At 41.6% G+C, this 9382-nt stretch overlaps 1 long non-coding RNA gene across 1 annotated transcript; it reads left to right on the top strand.

The window, feature by feature from the left end:
• The first annotated feature begins 1529 nt into the window (after positions 1–1529).
• On the top strand, positions 1530–9033 carry LOC137444195 (uncharacterized). The gene is made up of 4 exons (XR_010988094.1): positions 1530–1757; positions 2849–3123; positions 5872–6005; positions 7924–9033. It is a non-coding gene; the product is annotated as an uncharacterized lncRNA (long non-coding RNA).
• The last annotated feature ends 349 nt before the right edge of the window (positions 9034–9382 follow it).

The following is a 9382-nucleotide window of genomic DNA, read 5'->3' as shown; positions in this document are numbered from 1 at the left end:
TCACTCCAGGCTGTTGCTGCACAGGGACTTCCTGGCCCAGAGGCTATATTTGTGTTATTGTGTTTAACAGCTCAGAGTGGACTTTTCTTCCATGAATTAGACTAATCTCTCCAGTTATATTTTTGGCTTCCATAGCATTCTATGGTAATGAATCCCACAGTGTAGCTATGTGCTTTGTGAAAAACTCTATGTGTTCACGTGCATGTCTTTTAAACCTCTTTCCTCTTCCCTCCACATCTTGCAGGTGAGAAACAAAGGAAGAAGGTCTCATGTTTGCCTTCTGCCAATCATTCAGGCTGTCATGCTCTCACTTGAATGAGCTATGCTGTCTCTTGTGCAAGCCATGGGCTTCTCATCTACTCATAGCTAGTTTTACCCAATTTGCATAAAAGCTGAACTTCTCCAGTTCTCCTTAATGCTGTTGCAAAATCAAAGATGTGGGTGCATTTCTATTAATATACCCTGGTTTATATTGCCTTAACTGTTGTGGCTGTCTTGCGCTTACTCCTCTGTGGTGCCGTACTTTGCTCTGCTCAACATCATTATTTTTTCCTGATAATGTAAATTGTCTTTGCTCCTTTAGGCACCATCACAGAATAACAGCTTTGAAAAATGAAGGCAGGCCTGATGGGAGTTCATGTGCTGAGTTAGCTCCTCTGCTAGCCAAGACAACAAAGCTCTGGAAACAAAGTTCTTTGTCCAGAGGGGAAGAAGTCTCTTCTATTCTTTCCCACAGTTAAGAAACCTCTTTTGTTGAGTTACAAGGAAAGTCACTTACATGACTGGTGTGCTTTTGGAAGACTGGAAGTAGAACAAAGGGGAAAAACATTGAAATATCCCAGCTGACCCCAAAATGAAAACCTCCCATTACGTTGGCACTTACTGCACAGCCACTGTGTAATTTGGGTTTGTACAGACTCCTCAAATCAAGATTATCTTCATGTAATTCATTTATATACGGGTTTCACAGAAAATTCATCAATGTCACAGCTCTCATGTCCCTGAACTCCTTTCCCCAGCTCTCTGTTTTCCTTTCACCACAGAATCATAGAACACATAGGGCTGGAAAGGACCCCTTGAAGGTCGTCTTGTCCAGCTCTGCCCTGCCTGTGTTTTAGCATAGCAAAGGGTTCATCCACCTTGTTCTGTGTCTTTCCATCCTTCAGCCATTAGGCTTGGATAAGAGAGGATAGGTGTTAGGGGAGGCATCTCAGTAGGCTAGGTTTGCGTGGGTGGCAGGTGGCTTCCAGCTCTAACAAGTCTCCCTGCAACTTCCTGGTACTTTTTCTTGGCAGTAGGACTGAAAACCCTACTGGCATACCAGCCAAATACAGTTCCTTCTCCTGCCTTGATACAAACATACTTTCTCAGTGTGAAAACCAGAGAGAAGTGATGCACTAGGAATGGTGAACTCCCTCTAGCCCAGACCTGCCTACAGACCTCCCTACGCATCCTAAACCAGAGGGAAATCTAACAGGCGAATTGTGTGCACGTGTGCAGTGGCTGTCGGAGGGGTGGGGGGAGGGGGAATATCTAGGTGGGCAAAGCACTGTGTTTTCTTTGCTGGGTATGAACTAACAGGGTTTTGTTACTTTGGTGTTTTTTAATTTGAATTTTACTTTTTTTTGCTTGTCAGTCTGAAGAACTTTCCAGAGTACATGTTGTTAACCATAGTCTCAATCATCTGGGTGGTCATTTGCCTGTGTGCCAGCTTCTCCATGAGCTTCTGACCATGTCTGGAAGTGATCCATAGATCAGTAAGTGTATCTATGTGTCTGTGTGGAATGGGTACTACAAACTGCATTCTGCAGAAATCCCTATAAAGACTAACCCCCACTTCCCCACTCCCCTCCACCTCCCCCCCCCCCCCCCCCCTCTTTTTTTTTTTTACTCTCCTGGAGCCTCATCAGAAGGGATGGGATCCAGGAATTGCCTGTATGTACTCACAAGCTGTCCTTAACAGCACCTCAGTGAGCTTCCATGAAAGTCCCCCAAAGTCTAACACTATGCACTTTATGTACAGACTACACTTAAAGCTTTTGGTTTGTGTAAGTGAAGACTTGTGTCACAACTGTGAGGAAAAACACAACTGCAGAAGGCTGGGAATGCAATTCCTCTGGTTGTTTCAGAGGCTTGTGTGGGAATATTCCTAGGCCATAAATCATAGTGTTACTTGCTACTTGGGATCATCTGCTTTTATAAAATCTTCAGGTGCAAATTCTACAGTGTTGTTACAGATTTCAGGCATGGTTGTGTGTTCAGTATATTAAGCTAACAAAAAGGTGAAAACCTTATTTCCTTAACTGCTCATAATTTGGAAGCCAGCAAGCTATTGTAACTGTGCCTTATTACCTTTAGTTACATGTAAACATGAAATAAATGAGTATATATGTTGCAGACAAATGCAGTAAAGGTTTAACATGTATAAATTTGCATTAGTACCAGTGCAAGAAAGAGTGTAAATGCAGTAGGAATATATAAAAGTACATATGTGTTTATATGCATGTAAAAGTAGAAGCATGATATGTATATAAATAATTTGGTACTTTAAAATATTAGACATTATTACACTCAGAAAATGCTTAATTCATCTGCAAGATGTAAAGTAATGCCTTTGTAGCACTGTTTCTGACAACAAAGATTGATTTCTGCTTCTGATGTGAAAGTCTGAGAGAAGACTAGAAGAGAGATTTTCTGAGAGTCTCTTTAGACAGCAGCTAAAATCTGCTGTTGTAGAAGGGAGAGAAAGTGTTCTCACTGTGTGCAGCAGGACATGTAATTAATCCCCGGATTCTTTAATTCATGCCTGTGGGTTGTGTATGTGAACTCTCTGTGCCCCTGCATATAGCACTAGTGGTTACTTCATCTGCAACCTCCACCCTCATCACACCACAAGGATCTTGCAGTGGAAGCACAATGCCCTGCTCTCCTAGCCCTCATCGTCACTTTGACCAACGGATCTCCTCATGAGTCTTCACGTGGATGCCATCAGAGTTCCTGCCTTGTCCTGCTGCCCATGCAGAATGCACAGTTTCCTGACCACCCCCTGTCTGCATTTTGACTTGCAGAGTCTGTGCCATGCATCACGTGAGCCTGCAAGGAGAAAGATCCACTGCTTCAGAGGTATGTAATCCTATGGGAGCTCACTAAAGTACCCTATCACTTTTTTTTTGAGTGAAAGTGGCCCATTACTTGACACATTTTTGAGAGGTGGGATGTTTCTTTCTCCTTTCCTGAGCTTTGTTTTGGAAAAAATCACCTAATTTGGCATGTTAACTTCCACAAACTCAACGCATCTTTGCCATTGATCTTTCTTTCCTCCTATCTTCCTCGTTCCCTCCCCCATCTCCAAACTCCCTGACTTGCAATTATAGTCATCTTTAGTGAGCAGCAATGGCTTTTTAATTTCCCACCAGAAGCGGAAGTGTGCAATTATTATGCAAAGCAGTTTTAATTCCCCAAAATTTCCGGTGTGCACTGTAATCACTCATTTTCTACTGTACATTTTACTGTCTGAAACTGTAAGCCTAGACCATTAGAAAGCCATAATAAATAATTCAGTGATTTCCTTCCAGCTTCATATTCTTTTTTGTTGTTGCTGAATGTGTTTGGAGGTGTAAATATCTCTCCTGAGGGGAATAATTTTAAGTTTAGTTTTCTAATTTGATTAAGGAAGTGGTGCCTGCCTGTTTCATCTGCAGGCAGGAATTCAAGTGCACCAGGGAGATGTTTAGATATCTATGTAGGTGTGTTTAATATGCTCTGCCTAATTGTATTTCCTTTTCACTGAATAAGAAAAGTTGTAACACAATGGGATTAATCTTCCCATCTCCCCCTACCTCCTTTTTCCTGGTTTTAATTGTCTTGCTCCTCACAACCGCAGCGGCATGCCCTAGTAATGGATTTCATTGGATTAAGGCACAGCCCCACATAGATAGCTGTGGCCAGCATGGGTCTCCAACCTGATGGCCTCATTCATGTGGCACATGGTGGGTAGTTCAGCCTGGAGTGAAACCACACAGCTGGATTTAACCCCTAGGCTGCGCATGAGTTACTCTGTCAGAAATGATGTGATGCAAGGGACACACGTGAAAACAGATTGACTTCAGAAGTTTCACTGCCTCTAAAAGGAAGAGATCACAGAATCACAGAATGGTAGGGGTTGGAAGGGACCTCTGAAGATCATCTAGTCCACCCTCCTTGCTAGAGAAGGGTCACCTAAAGTAAATCACATAAGAACATGTCCAGACAGATTTTTAATGCCTCCAGAGACAGAAACTCCACAGCCTCTCCGGGAAGCCTGTTCAGGTGCTTTTATGTGTGCGTGGAACCTCCTGTGTGTCCAATTAACTATATCAAAAGAACAGAGTTCACTTAGCAGCATTTTGAAAATATTTCAATGTATTTTTTAGGTGAATGTGGTATCGTAGTATCATAGTATCATTCAGGGTTGGAAGGGACCACAAGGATCATCTAGTTCCAACCCCCCTGCCATGGGCAGGGACACCCCACACTAGATCAGGCTGGCCAGTAATTCATTATAGAAAAAAAGCCATGTAATACGCAAAATAACAAGAGAAGATGCAGTGCACAGCTACACAGAAGTGCAGCTGGACTTAAAATTGTGATTGATTTTTTTATTGTTATGAGTTCTTGAGTTAGTTTTCAGAGCCTGTGAGATGAATTTGTTTTATCCTTTCAAGCCATTCTTTGAAACCATAGGAGCTCTACACTCCAGGTCTTCAAAACAAAATATGAAGATTGAAATCATGCAGTCTCTTGGTTTCAGTAACTTAAATTTGAAGGGAGTGGAGGAGAGAGCAAACATTGGCAGAGCTGCTGTGAGACTGCAAATGTTAGCAGTGCTCTTCTATGGATGGCAGGAGGGGGTGTTAGTGTAGGTAGGAATCTTGTTCATCTTCTCTTTGCTATTGCAGAAAGGGCAGGTACACCCAGCCACAGTTTCCAATTTTGCAATTAATGTTTGTCTATATGGTCCTCCTGGCAAATTCTGTTGCCATCAACATATGCAAGGCTTATTGGAGCGTATGGTCCAATTGGGTTTTCAGTTGTTCATTCTCTCTCTGCTCCTGTAGATGTCATAATGCTGTGTACTTCTGATGAGTTTTGAAATGTGAGGGTGAAAGCCAAAGTTGTCTTGATGTTTGTAATACCTGAGCACAGAGACTACTCTTACAAACAAACTCATTTTGACCAATACCTTATTTTATTCTGTAGCCTCGTGAAGCATAATTCTATTACTGCACACTCTGTCCTGCTTTGTGACAGCTTCTCCCCAAACCATGCTGCAATTTTCTGAGACAAAGCTGTGCAGTAATTCCTGGCAGGTGAATTGCTGAGGGCATCACAAGCAGCACTGGATTTGTGTCCCATCTACTTTGTCTTTCCTGCTCATGGAGAAGACTATGTCAGGATGCCTTGAGGTTGAATAATCCAATTGTACTTACTTTGCTCTGCACCTATGCTGTGTCCAGTTCAGAGATCTTCATCCACGCAGCATCTTAATGATCTTATGGCTCAATCAAGAGAAAGACTACTGCCTTCCCCCTCCATTTTCTATTTTCAGCTAACAAGCTATTCACTACTGACCCCTGGATAAAATGCTTTTTGAAGGGTAATTAATGTAATTTCAATGTAATTAACACATCTCACTATTAACCAAAATGTAAAGAAAGCCTCAGTTAAAGTATTTTGGGAAATGCCTCAACACTACTGCAGGGTTATTTGAGTGCCTTAGGGATTGGAGGGGATTATGACCCCGGGCCCCCACTTTATTCTGCCCCAGAACGCTGCACTATTGTTTGTTCCCATGTCTCAACATTGACAGCTCATACCTTCTTGTATTCACAGGGACAAAATGTTAACATATGATGCTCCCTCATACAAGACAACTCATCCTGGATATTAATATGATTTTTGGAAAGCATGCTTGACTCCCCACAGGATGTAGTGTATTGTTTTCAGCCTTTCCATTTCCTTGGCAGGTATGGTCAAAAGGTAATTAGTGAAACACTTTCATTTGCTGTAGTGTGATTTAAAAATAATTAATTCTGAGTGCCTTTGATGAAGAACCTGAGTCTGTTCAAGGTGTGCTTTGAGCATCCTTGACCGGTGAGGGGATCTAAAGTCAGTGCCTGCAGACCACCAGAGTTTGCTAAAGGCACCAGGGAGGGGCAGCAGTTGGAACAGAGGAGGAGGATGTGGAGGAAGCTATGATTTGGCCATAAGCTATAGATGGAGTTAAATTTTTTGAAGCCAGCCTTTTGCCAAGGGGTGGTTCACTGTATGGGTTTTTGCAGCCTTTGAAAACACTGGTTTATGGGGAAAACAATTTCTTTCAAGGCCTCATCCATTATCTTTCTCTTAATGAACCTTTGTATTTCTTGGTTCTGCAAAGGACCAAAATGAGACATGTAGAAGTACCTTGAAAAAATGCAACTGGAGCATTCTTGGCATGACTTGGCATGTGGGGAGCAGAGAGATTTGGAACCTGATAGGCTTCCAGACATGTTCTGCAGACTCAAGAAGTGCAAGCAGTTGGATAAGCATCTGAACTTTTGTATGTTTATCTGAACTGAACTAGAACTCCAAGCCATTTCAGAGTTTACCTAGCCATAGCTAATAATTACTAGAATGCTTGTTAAAATTGGAAAGTAATAATTAATTAATTCACACACACAAAGAAAAAGGACATAAACAAACCCCCTTATTTAAATTGTGCTGGGGGCAGACATTCTTCTGAGCAGACAGTCTAGAAAAATCTTTGAAAGAGAAAGAAAGAAAGAAAGAAAGAAAGAAAGAAAGAAAGAAAGAAAGAAAGAAAGAAAGAAAGAAAGAAAGAAAGAAAGAAAAGAAAGAAAGAAAGAAAGAAGAAAGAAAGAAAGAAAGAAAGAAAGAAAGAAAGAAAGAAAGAAAGAAGAAAGAAAGAAAGGAAAGAAAGAAAGAAGAAGAAAGAAAGAAAGAAAGAAAGAAAGAAAGAAAGAGAGAAAGAAAGAAAGAGAAGAAAGAAAGAAAGAAAGAGAAGAAGGAAGGAAGAAGGAAGGAAGGAAGAGGAAGGAAGGAAGGAAGGAAGGAAGGAAGGAAGGAAGGAAGGAAGGAAGGAAAGGAAGGAGAAGGAAGGAAGGAAGGAAGGAATGAAGGAAGGAAGGAAGGAAGGAAGGAAGGAAGGAAGGAAGGAAGGAAGGAAGGAAGGAAGGAAGGAAGGAAGGAAGGAAGGAAGGAAAGGAAGGAAGGAAGGAAGGAAGGAAGGAAGGAAGGGAAGAGGAAGGAAGGAAGGAAGGAAGGAAGAAGGAAGGAAGGAAGGAAGGAAGGAAGGAAGGAAGGACTAATTCTCCTCTGCTTTAAAAACTGTTGGGAAACTATGAAGCCAAAAAGAAAAGAAGAAAAGCAAAAATAAAAAAGGAGTATTTGATAAATAGAATAGAGTAGTGTAGAGTAGAGTAGAGTAGAATAGAATAGAATAGAATAGAATAGAATAGAATAGAATAGAATAGAATAGAATGGAATAGACCAGGTTGGAAAAGACCTCCAAGATCATCGAGTCCAACCTATCATCCAGCACTATCTAATCAACTAAACCATGGCACCAAGCACCCCATCCAGTCTCTTCCTAAACACCTCCAGTGATGGTGCAGATCTGATACCAGTTCTTGTGTATCTTTGTATGTCAACAGCAATACTATGAAGTTACCTGTCACAGTGGTGTGAAGCCAGTAAATGATCAGATTGTGTTCAACGCTTCTACAAATGGAGTTACATTACCAAAAGAAGCACAGTCAAGAGAGGCTCATTACTGTGAAAAATGTCTTTAGGATCCTTGCCTAGAACCAATATAATTGGTTTTCTCAGTAAAAGGCATTATTTAATTAAATAAATAACCCCCCTTTTTTTTTACTTATGTAGGTTTAGCTGTCATTTACTACCTCTTCAGTGGCGTTAAACTTTAACATGATAACAGCGGGGTGAGCAGAGAGAACAGTTTCCACCCACATGGATAAATATTGATCTCAGTGATAAAGAAGAACAAACATTCTGATGAAGTGGTAGGAACGAAATTTAACCTGATATGGGAGGGTTGTTTTTACTGCGCAGTAAAAGAAAGTTAGTCTTTCAACTAAGAACAGGGAAGGGCAAGGGGATGGCTTATCAAAATGTTGTTTACAGGATAATAATTCCTCTGACTTCAGACTGTAGTATTTGCCCATTGGTTGTGCGCAAACCCGAAGAGATGATTAGGGTAAAGTTCTGGTCACGGTTGGCTAAGTGGCAGTGCTGCTGCTGACTTCAGTAGGGGTGGGTATTTATAGCTGGAGCACTGGGCAGGGGCTCTGATGACCTGTGGAGGTCTCGTGTGAGCAAACTGATTCTATAAATCCTTCCTTAGCTAATGTCTGCTTGAAACTAAGTTTATGCTTCTCTCCTCTGCTGAACCTGGTTTTGAGATTGATGACTAATCTGATGTTTTAGAAAAAAAAAGGAATTACTAAAGAACAACAAACCTGGGAGCTGATGGTGATGGTGGTAGCTGGGTAGAAGAGATTAGTCTGACCAAAAAGTAGGTGTCCTCAATATCTGTGTCAGAGTTAGCAATCTAGGCTCCACCTGCAGTCAATGTGGAGGTTTGGACCTGAACGTCATTCATCTCCTACAGCATGTATGGATTAGGTCAGATGAACTGCCTCCTGCTAACTGCTCCCCACTGGCTGTGAAAGGAACATTGCGTCATGTGCTATCTGTGCAGGCGCCTTACCTGATGGCTTGTAAAGGTAGGTCACATGAAAGCTCTGCCTCTAGTTTGGAAGCTAGCCATTTAGGAAACATGAGACATGCTTGTAGGACCAAACAAACAAAGCTCTGATGTGATAGCTTCAAAGTGCACATTGTCTGCCCTGTCTCATATCTGGCTTTGCAATCTTCTAGACAAACCCTATACATCACTTTTCCTAATTATTATCTCTCATCAAATCTGTCTTTCTACACAGGGTTTCTGCTGCTCCATACAATGTGTGTGACAGCAATATACCACTACGTATGATGTTGTGATGCAGATATGTCTTTTTGTACAGGTCCCCTAAGAGGTGATTACATCTTAGCACTTCATAAGCTTTAATGCATTTTCCTTTAAAGTACAGATGTTAATTCTATCACTTCTACCTCCTGTCTTATCATCACTCTTGGTTTAGGAAGCACATAGGGAGAGTTATATGTAGGAGGCATAGACTCATAGAATTCTTTCAGCTAGAAAAGACCTTTAAGATCTTTGACTCCAGCCTTCAACCTAAGACCACCATGGCCATTAAACCACAGGTGGTGACTCCATCACCTCCCTGGGCAACCTATTCCAATACCTGGCCACTCTTTC

This window comes from Melanerpes formicivorus, unplaced genomic scaffold, assembly GCF_026170545.1.
Source record: "Melanerpes formicivorus ecotype bairdi unplaced genomic scaffold, bMelFor1.0.p_v2 SCAF_11, whole genome shotgun sequence".
NCBI classification, from domain to species: Eukaryota; Metazoa; Chordata; class Aves; order Piciformes; family Picidae; genus Melanerpes; species Melanerpes formicivorus.
This window is presented reverse-complemented; position numbering and strand designations above follow the sequence as displayed.